Source organism: Danio rerio, chromosome 9 (assembly GCF_049306965.1).
Source record: "Danio rerio strain Tuebingen ecotype United States chromosome 9, GRCz12tu, whole genome shotgun sequence".
Classification (NCBI taxonomy): Eukaryota; Metazoa; Chordata; class Actinopteri; order Cypriniformes; family Danionidae; genus Danio; species Danio rerio.
The window spans coordinates 7582502-7593138 of NC_133184.1; the positions used below are offsets into that span (position 1 = coordinate 7582502).

At 36.9% G+C, this 10637-nt stretch overlaps 1 long non-coding RNA gene across 1 annotated transcript; it reads right to left on the minus strand.

The window, feature by feature from the left end:
* Positions 1-7566: 7566 nt before the first annotated feature.
* On the minus strand, positions 7567-8242 carry LOC141376067 (uncharacterized). The gene is made up of 2 exons (XR_012385156.1): positions 8180-8242; positions 7567-8082 (listed from the first exon to the last, which is right to left on the minus strand). It is a non-coding gene; the product is annotated as an uncharacterized lncRNA (long non-coding RNA).
* Between the last annotated feature and the right edge of the window lie 2395 nt (positions 8243-10637).

The following is a 10637-nucleotide window of genomic DNA, read 5'->3' on the forward strand; positions in this document are numbered from 1 at the left end:
CTATGACGTCTATCAGATGTTGGATTTTGGTTGCCAAACCTGGCAAATAAATGTCAGTATTTGACGTCAAAATGACGGGTTAAGATGTTGGCTCGACGTTGGATTTCAGTCACTTTCCAATACAACCTAAAATCAACGTCATTTCACATTTTTATTGGACATCAAAACAACATTGTCCTTAGATGCTGGAGACCTCAATCTAACCTAATATTAATGTCCAACGCAATCTCAAGGCAATTCATAACTTTTTGCTTTAGTGGCTAATTCATATGTATGATCTAATATTACAATTTAGTACGATTTGCTCATCACCCAATGACGGCTGGGCTTAGGGGTGGGGTTATGTGCCACGCCTTCTTTTTAAAATCGTACATTTTCGTATGACTGAACTCATATGAATTCGTACGAATTAGCCACTAAACTGTTAAAATGTAAAATACTTGCGTTTCCTCATGAGATCAGGCTGTAATGTCTTATGGAGTTGTGTGTCTGCTTGGAGGTTTGTCTAATGATGTTACAGCTTGACGTTGTGTGGATGTTACCACTATGACGTCTATCAGATGTTGGATTTTGGTTGCCAAACCTGACAAATAAATGTCAGTATTTGACGTCAATATGACGGGTTAAGATGTTGGCTCGACGTTGGATTTCGGTCACTTTCCAATACAACCTAAAATCAACGTCATTTCACATTGCTATTGGACGTCAAAACAACATTCTCCATAGATGCTGGAGACCTCAATCTAACCTAATATTAATGTCCAACGCAATCTCAAGGAAATTCGTAACTTTGTGCTTTAGTGGCTAATTCGTATGAATTCGTATGATCTAATTATTACAATTTAGTATGATTTGCTCATCACCCAATGACGGCTCGGCTTAGGGGTGGGGTTGTGTGCCATGCCTCCTTTTTAAAATCGTACATTTTCGTATGACTGAACTCATATGAATTCGTACGAATTAGCCACTAAACTGTTAAAATGTAAAATACTTGCGTTTCCTCGTGAGATCAGGCTGTAATGTCTTATGGAGTTGTGTGTCTGCTGGGATGTTTGTCTAATGATATTACAGCTTGACGTTGTGTAGATGTTACTACTATGACGTCTATCAGATGTTGGATATTGGTTGCCAAACCTGACAAATAAATGTCAGTATTTGACGTCAATATGACGGTTTAAGATGTTGGCTCGACGTTGGATTTCAGTCACTTTCCAATACAACCTAAAATCAACGTCATTTCACATTGCTATTGGACGTCAAAACAACATTCTCATTAGATGCTTGAGACCTCAATCTAGCCTAATATTAATGTCCAACGCAATCTCAAGGCAATTCGTAACTTTTTGCTTTAGTGGCTAATTCGTATAAATTCGTATGATCTAATTCGTACAATTTTGTACGATTTGCTCATCACCCAATGACGGCTGGGCTTAGGGGTGGGGTTGTGTGCCACGTCTCCTTTTTAAAATCGTACATTTTCATACGACTGAACTCATACGAATTCATACCAATTAGCCACTAAACTGACAAAACGTAAAATACTTGCGTTTCCTCGTGAGATCAGGCTGTAATGTCTTATGGAGTTGTTTGTCTGCTGGGATGTTTGTCTAATGATGTTACAGCTTGACGTTGTGTAGATGTTACTACTATGACGTCTATCAGATGTTGGATATTGGTTGCCAAACCTGACAAATAAATGTCAGTATTTGACGTCAATATGACGGGTTAAGATGTTGGCTCGACGTTGGACTTCGGTCACTTTCCAATACAACCTAAAATCAACGTCATTTCACATCGTTATTGGACGTCAAAACAACATTCTCCATAGATGCTGGAGACCTCAATCTAACCTAATATTAATGTCCAACGCAATCTCAAGGAAATTCGTAACTTTGTGCTTTAGTGGCTAATTCGTATGAATTCGTATGATCTAATTATTACAATTTAGTACGATTTGCTCATCACCCAATGACGGCTCGGCTTAGGGGTGGGGTTGTGTGCCATGCCTCCTTTTTAAAATCGTACATTTTCGTACGACTGAACTCATACGAATTCGTACGAATAAGCCACTAAACTGACAAAACGTAAAATACTTGCGTTTCCTCGTGAGATCAGGCTGTAATGTCTTATGGAGTTGTGTGTCTGCTGGAAGGTTTGTCTAATGATGAACACAATAAATTTGACCTTCAGAGAAGTTTGTCAGATGACGAACAACAGTATTTACTGCAGAAAAGAAGTTTGTGAAGTTGTTTGTTCTGCAGAGCTCACATTCATGTTTTATAAGGTATAAGTGTAGTCTGGTTTGTGTGTGCTCAGTCTCAGACAGACGGGTCGAGCTGGCACTGCTTCTCTTTCATTTATGTCTGCGTGCTCAGAATGCATGCTTTCAGTGGTGTTCTGGATTCTCTTGATTAGAAGACACTATCTGTGGACAGTTTCAGCATGATTATATGCTCCCAATTATAGGCTGTTTTGTACTCTCTTATATTAATAGCCTGAGATCTCTGTGTGATTTTTGCCTTGTCATATCATTAGAGCAGTGCTTCTCGATGCTTTGAAGGGCCCCCAGCTGCCAGCAAAAAATTCAATAATATTCAAGATTACTTTTATTTCAAAGCTTCATTTTGATCTGTGAGCGCTGCTGGACATTTTATGCGTTAATAAGTATCTACAATAATTTTCAATTAATTTATTTAGATTTTTTATGTCTCTTGTTGATATAGTTATTTTTTTTATTTCACAATTCTCTTTATTGATTATTAAAGAGAGAAAGAACAGAAAAAAAACACTTAAATTCAAATGATCTGAACACATATTGCAATATTATCATTTAGGTCATATATTTACTCTATCCCTTACAAGAAAAAAAAAACAATGATGATAAAATAAAATGAATAAAAATAAATAATATGGTGACTCAGTGGTTAGCACAATCACCCCACAGCAAGAAGGTCGTTGGTTCGAGTCAGTTGGCATTTCTATGTGGAGTTTGCATGTTCTTCCTGTGTTTGCGTGGGTTTCCTCTGGGTGCTTTAGTTTCCCCCACAGTACAAAGATATGCAGAACAAGTGAATTGGGTAGGCTAAATTGTCCGTAGTGTATGAGTGTGTATGGGTGTTCCCCAGTACTGGGTTGCAGCTGGAAGGGCATCCACTGTGTGAAACATGTTAGAATAGTTGGCGGTTCGTTCTGCCGTGGCAACTGCAGGTTAATAAATGGACTGAGCTGAAGGAAAATGAATCAATTCATTCATTTTCTTTTCTGCTTAGTCTCTTTATTAATCTGGGGTCGCCACAGCGGAATGAACCGCCAACTTATCCAGCATGTTTTTATGCAGTGGATGCCCTTCCAGCCCCAACCCGTCTCTAAAAAACATCCATACACACTCATTTACACTCATACACTACAGATAATTTAGCCTACCCAATTCACCTGTACCGCATGTCTTTGGACTGTGGGGTAAACAGGAACACCCAGAGAAAACCCACTCGAACGCAGGGAGAACATGCAAACTCCACACAGAAATGCCAACTGCCCCAGCCGAGGTTCGAACCCATGAACTAGCGACCATCTTGCTGTGAGGTGTAAATGAATAAATAAATAACACAAAAATATACAGTTAAATAAACATCATTGATAATTATTTTTTTCAATTTGTTTTGAATTGGTTAGAAATTAAGACTTAAGTCTGTCAGACATTGCTTTTGTTACTCAAAATTATTTTAATCTATGAGCATTTTTGTAATTGAAAAACAAATAAAATAATGTTTATTATTCATTGTTGAATGTTCTTCAAAATTTTTATTCATAATTATTCTTCATTACTTGTCATTAACATGAAAAGGTTCAATAAAGATGCGATTTTGTAACTTTTTTTAACACACAATATTTTTTTTTTATATTAGCATAAAATGTCTATTTAATGAGACCTAATAAGAATTTTAAAATTAGGTTTAAAATGAATCATTTTCAAAGATGTTTTTTTGAAAACATATTGTTTAAGTAAACAATAATAAAAGTTATAAATTAATTCATAGTTTTTTAAAAGATAGTATTTTGTTGTTATTATTATTATTATTTTTATTATTATTATTAATATTAGCATTAATGGTTCCACTATGAACCTAAACTCATGGGCCACTTTATTGGGTACACCTTACTAGTACTGGGTTGGACCCACTTTTGCCTTCACTGCCTTAACCCTTCGAGGCATAGATTCAACAAGGTACTGGAATTATTCATCAGAGATTTTGGTCCATATTAACATGATAGCATAACAGAGTTGCTGCAGATTTGTCGGCTGCACATCCCTGATATGAATCTCCCGTTCCACCACATCCCAAATCTGCTCGGTTGGATTAAGCTCTGGTGACTGTGGATGCCATTTGAGTAGAGTTAACTCACTGTCATGTTCAAGAAACCAGTCTGAGATGATTCACACTTTATAACATGAAGTGTTATCTTGCTAGAAGTAGCCATCAGAAGATTACACTGTGGTCATGAAGAGATGGACATGGTCAGCAACAATACTCAGGTAGGCGTGGCGTTGACATGATGTTCAATTGGTACTAATGGGCCCAAAATGTGTCAAGAAAGTATCCCCCACACCATTACACCACCACCACCACCCTGAACTGTTGATACAAGGCAGAAATCGAGACTCATCAGAACAGGCAATGTTTTTCCAATCTTCTATTGTCCATTCCTGGTGCGCCTGTGCAAATTGTAGCCTCAGTTTCCTATTCCTAGCTTGACAGGTGTGGCACCCGGTGTGGTCTTTTGCTGCAGTAGCCCAAGGTTGGTTCTGAGATGCTCTTCTGCATACCTCGGTTGTAACGAATAGTTATTTGAGCTACTGTTGCCCTTTCTATCAGCTCTGACCTCTGGTATCAATAGGGCATTTGCGCCCACAGAACCGCAGCTCACTGGATATTTTCTCTTTTTCAGACCATTCTCTGTAAACCCTAAAGATGCTTGTGCTTAAAAATCCCAGTAGATCAGCAGTTTCTGAAATACTTAGACCAGCCCGTCTGCCACCAACAGCCATGCCACGTTCAAAGTAAATCACCTTTCTTCCCTATTCTGATGATCAGTGTGAAATGCAGCAGATCATCTTAACCTACATGCCTAAATGTGATGAGTTGCTGCCATGTGATTGGCTGATTAGAAATTTGTGTTTACAAGCAGTTGGACAGGTGTACCTAATAAAGTGGCCTGTGAGTATATAACATATGGCACTGTTGCTACATAAAAGTTTCTTCAAAGTGGAAAAATTTTCTGAAAAATCTTGAAAGATTCACTCCTAATCTGTTGCACCTACACAATTATTTCATGTTGTGCCAATACATATTAACTCTTAACAAGTTTAAAATTAAGATTGAACACAAAACAAATAATTTGTCCCCTCAATTAAATTTTAGCTCATTTGAAATAAGCAGTTTATCTGTCATTTGAATGTAATTGATTTCTTTTAAGGAGCATTCACCAAAAGGTTGATTGGGGAACCAAAAATAATTCCTCTGTAGCACCACTGTGAAAACACTGTTAGGATTCTGTTGAATGGTTTGTATAAAACAAAAACATATGTAGTTTTCTTTTAAGGTGTTTTAACTTCTGAGAATACTTATGTCATATTCACTCACAACAATTTATACTAACGTTTTTTTCTCATCTAGTTCTAAAAACAACTACAGGCTGTTTCTTCACCGAGTTCTTGTTGTCCTTTGTGAATTGAATTCCCAGAAGACTCAATCTGAAAGTAACATCACAGGAGTGTTCCTAAAAAAAATCTATTAATTCATGCATTTAAATTGGTTTTGATTCCCCCAGCTTAGTAGCATATAACCTCTGCTTTCATTTGTAGTTTCAGACATAGAAACAGAAATGGCGGTCTGAAACAGCATAGCCCTGGAGGCTTTCTAAAGGTCAGAGTTAACGCTAATAAAAGCGTCTCATTAAGATTATGAAGATGCGCTCATAGTCTGTCAGTTTAAAGTGAGGTAAGAGTGAGGTGAAGGTTGTGTGGGTCGGCACAGATGCTTCTGTCTTTGCCTCAGGAACAAAGTGCTGGATGCTGAAATACAACAGAAGGTGGTTTTTCTCCTGACTTAACCTGTCAGTTCAGTCTCAAGTCTAAGACAGCCATCTAGCAGTCATTTAGCTAAAATGCTAAAAACCTTTATTTTTCACTTCAGATCTATTATAAATATATATATATATATATATATATATATATATATATATATATATATATATATATATATATATATATATATATATATATATATATATATATATATATATATATATTTACACAACAGTTCTGTCTGGTTCTTGAATTTGATTGGCTGATAGCCGTGATATATTTAAGTAATATCAGCACCCGTACAGCCTCTTTACCCTTTGTGTATTACTCCACCCACATACAACCAGCAAAAAGCAGACACCACAGATCTAAAGTTTAAAAGATGCTTTGCTGTTTAACTGTCAGCTTATGATTTGAATCCAACGTGGAAGAAAGTAGTTCCTGATACAAAAGGGTTTTTGACACTCTCTATGTTTGATTTTGTTTTTATATACACAATTATGCCGTCAAACTGTTGTATAAACACAATATTACACTCGTAGCAGTGCGATATGGCTGTATATCAGCACTGGTGGGGGCACTAAGGCACTCGGCATGTGGTCTCGTGTCATCGCACGCCTCCCACCAGTGCTGATATACAGCCATATCGCACTGTTATGCAATATCACACTAGTAGCATTGCGATATGGCTGTATATCGGCTATAAATCAGCACTGGTGGGAGGCGTGCCTTATTGCCCCCCCCCCCCCCCCCCTAGTGCCGATATACAGCCATATTGCACTTCTACGAGTGTGATATTGCATTTATACAATAGTTTGACGGCATAATTGTGTATATACAAAACAAAATCAAACATGGAGAGTCTCAAAAACCCTTTTGTATGAGGAACTACTTTTTTCCGCGTTGGATTCAAATCATAAGCTGACAGTTAAACATCTGAGCACAAATATATAAATATAGATATACATCTATATCGTTGTTAATTTGAAACTAGATTATATAAATTTATATTTCAATTAGGGATGCTCTGATCGATCGGCAGAAGATCGATATTGGCTGATAATTTCATGACTCAATCGGTACTCATTAATCTGGGGTGCATTTTCAAAAACCATCGTTCGCCAACTAAGGTCTCAAGTTCCATCGTTACAAACATATTTTATTATCATAGTTTAATACAAACATGTATTAGAATAGGCTAATACACAGCAAAATATGAGGACCCAAAACAACTCTATGGGTGTTAATTTCAACACTTTGAAAGTGTCTCATGGGGTCCACTCAAAACTGAGTTAAATCAACACTTTCAAAAGGGTTGGCACATTGACACCGAAGTAAGGGTTAATTTTAACTCTGGGCAGAGTTAAAAAATGTAACTATATTTAACACCGCCTGGTAGTAATTTTTTTACTACAATATGTTGTTATTTTATTCAACTCTCTTGAGTGTAAATATGGTAAAAAGGTCAAATAGACTGTAAATTACAAAAGAAAAAACATTTTATTTGAAAACATTCACCGCTTCAACAATTCATTCAGTTTTTAAAATGCAACAATGTCAAATATGCTTTAAATTTTTTATTAGTACAGACAGTATCAACAAAATAGTTTCAGTCCTTTAGTCCAAACTTGATGTTTCATCAGTGCAATTTGAAAGTTCAATATAGTGTCACTCATAGTTTTCTTCTAAACGCATAGTTTTCTTCTGAAATGACATTTTAAACAACTTGGCTTGCAAATCTTTTACTTCTGGTGTTTCCTTGGTCCTCCATATCAAACACAGCAGTTTATGAAGGTATAATTGCTGTAAACTTGTGTGAAAACAAACTTTAGCTAGGAAATCTCATCAAGCATGTCCTGTGAATGAACTGCTTCCCAGCCACAGGATGACCGTTTTATCCATGATGATGTAGTAGCTGCTGATCGCTCGTCTGGTGGTTGCTGATGCATGGATATAGGGTGATGCTCATCTAAGAACTCTTCAAGACTCCAGCATGACTAAGAAAAATGTTTGAAAACAAATTGCAATCAAATTCTATGATATATTTAAAAGAACATTTAAAGTAAATAAAACATTCAAGAAATCTAAACTCACCTTTTGAAAATCTTCATGATGATCCACAACTTGACTCTCCCAGCTGGTTGAGGTGACAGGATATGGAAAAGTAGAAAAAACACATATATCACTTTTGGATCTCCAAAAACAATTAGGTTAACCACTATGACTAGAACTGGAAAAACAGGCAGCTGTCTGTCCAGAATCTTGAATTTAACACAACACTTGGAGCAAAATTTAGAGGAGCTTAAAATCTTTTATATCATTTAGTGATGCTGACTTCCCCAAAATATTGGCCACAGTGTAAAAAATATTCATAAACTTAAAGTTTTATGTAAGTGTGTGCCTGCGTGTGTGTGCGTGCACGTTTCTTTACCAGATTCAACTTGTTAGGCCCTTTCAGGTCCAGTATTGACGCCACCTTTCCTGGAGTCTAGCAGATGTTTCAGGTCCAAATATAATCTAAAATATTAGGATAAGCAGAAGAGAAAAAGTGCAAAGCAAAGAGCAAAACATTATTTAAGTAATAGTTCACCCTCAATACAAAACTTATCACCTTCGTGTCATTTGTTATTCTTGAATGCTCTAATACCCTCTCAGCTTATTGTGAAACAAATACAGAACTTTATCAAACATACCTTCATTATTATCACCACATATGACCAAGAAGGTGTGCTTGGTCATTTCACCAACACTGGAAATACACCATCCGTCACCGTCACAGGGTCTTGTGTTATTGTATAGAGAACTGTGTCTGTTAAAAAACAACAAAACATTAGTATCTAACACATATGCATAACCTTCAGATAAAAAAGAGAGATGAACATCACAAAGTATGCCTCACACTTTTCAGATATCTTTTGATTCAGATGTTGATTATTGATAATAAATCTACAAATCAAACCTGTATCATCTTTAGGCTGCTCAAATATAAATCAGTTGATTAATTTTACAGACAGGTGGCTGTTTACAACGCACTAAATTGTCTTTAATAAAACGGAAATGTTGTGTACATGCTAGGTTTAGTCTATAAGCACAATATCATGCGGGAGAAAAAGTTTGACTAAGATGTTCCTGACTACAGAAATAGCCTAACTTACTAACGTCAGACATCCCGAGTTGGGAAAAGTCACTTTCGGGGGATACAGAGTTGATTTGCGGGAAGTAGCGGGAGAGATGGGTACCTAAAGAGCAATGGGGTGAGTTGCGCGCGACGTACCTAAAGAGCGGTGGGGGTGACTTGCGCGCGACGTACCTGAAGAGCTGGGAGGGATGCGGTGGAGAGGGGTGTGCAAAGTGTTTAATGACCGGGCGGGAGGCGCGCGATTTCCGGGAGATTATCATTTGCGGGCATCTACTTGGGCATCTGGGAGTTTCTGTGCATTTGCGGGATAACGTTAACGTTAGTCCCGCAACTTCCGGGAGACTTCTGTAACGTTAAATGTCAGAGAAAGTGCTAACGCGGTCATTTAAAGACATTAATGTTAACATTCCGACTTTATTGGTTGTCAACACTTAATATAATTCAAGCGTACGTTATCACACGAGTCTATGGACTAATGGTATATGGACGGCCACGAATCAACCAGTTTAAAAGGGCCGCGGTGTTTAAAATAACCAAATTAACGTACACAAATAACAAACAATCATATGTTTTAGTCAGGAAGCCTTTTACAAGTAAGCATGTGTTGATTTACTCACCAGATATGTTTTAGAAACTCTCCAGAGCTTATGGAAACCGTCCTGTGTTGCCGTTAGCATCCGGGCAGAGTAAGTTAGGCTGTTTGGCGGCTCTGGGGATTCCCTCGCTAGTTTGCTTCAAATTAAAGGAGAAGTGTCCATTTTATTTTATAGATGGGAAACAATGCACAAAATGGTATTAAGCGTGACAGAAATGCGTTGAACATGTACATTTGATGTTTTTATGCACTATGTATGCGTGAGCATATATAAAAACATTCTTGAAAAGAAGTGAATAGTAATGCAGTTAAGCTAGATACACAAACGACCATGAATGAACCGCAGAAGTTTAAAATTGTCACTCCATTCTAAAGTCATTAACTTAACAATATGTCTACAACTGTATTTTCTTAAAGAAAGTCAGTAAAATACCAACATTTAGGTAGTTTGACTCACCAGTTGCTGTTCTAAACCTCAGATGGAAAATGGCGTCTGGAAAATTCTTCAGTGACTGGGGCTGCATGAATTCCCGGATGTTGGAAATAACACCACCAAGTGTTGAAAAGATAACTCCTTGATTTCTCTATGAATAAAATCAATTCTAACTCTTATTATATTCATTTGTCAAAATCTAACTCTTTAACGTCAACACTTTACTCTGAAATGCTTCAACACCGAGAATTTAACTCTGATGAATTTGCTGTGTATGTGTCAATCTTTTGTATGGAAAATTAGTGGAAACATAAAAAACCCATTTTGAACAACAGTTACTAAAAAGAAAACAATAAAATTAATTTAAAAATGAGCCTCAACTGTA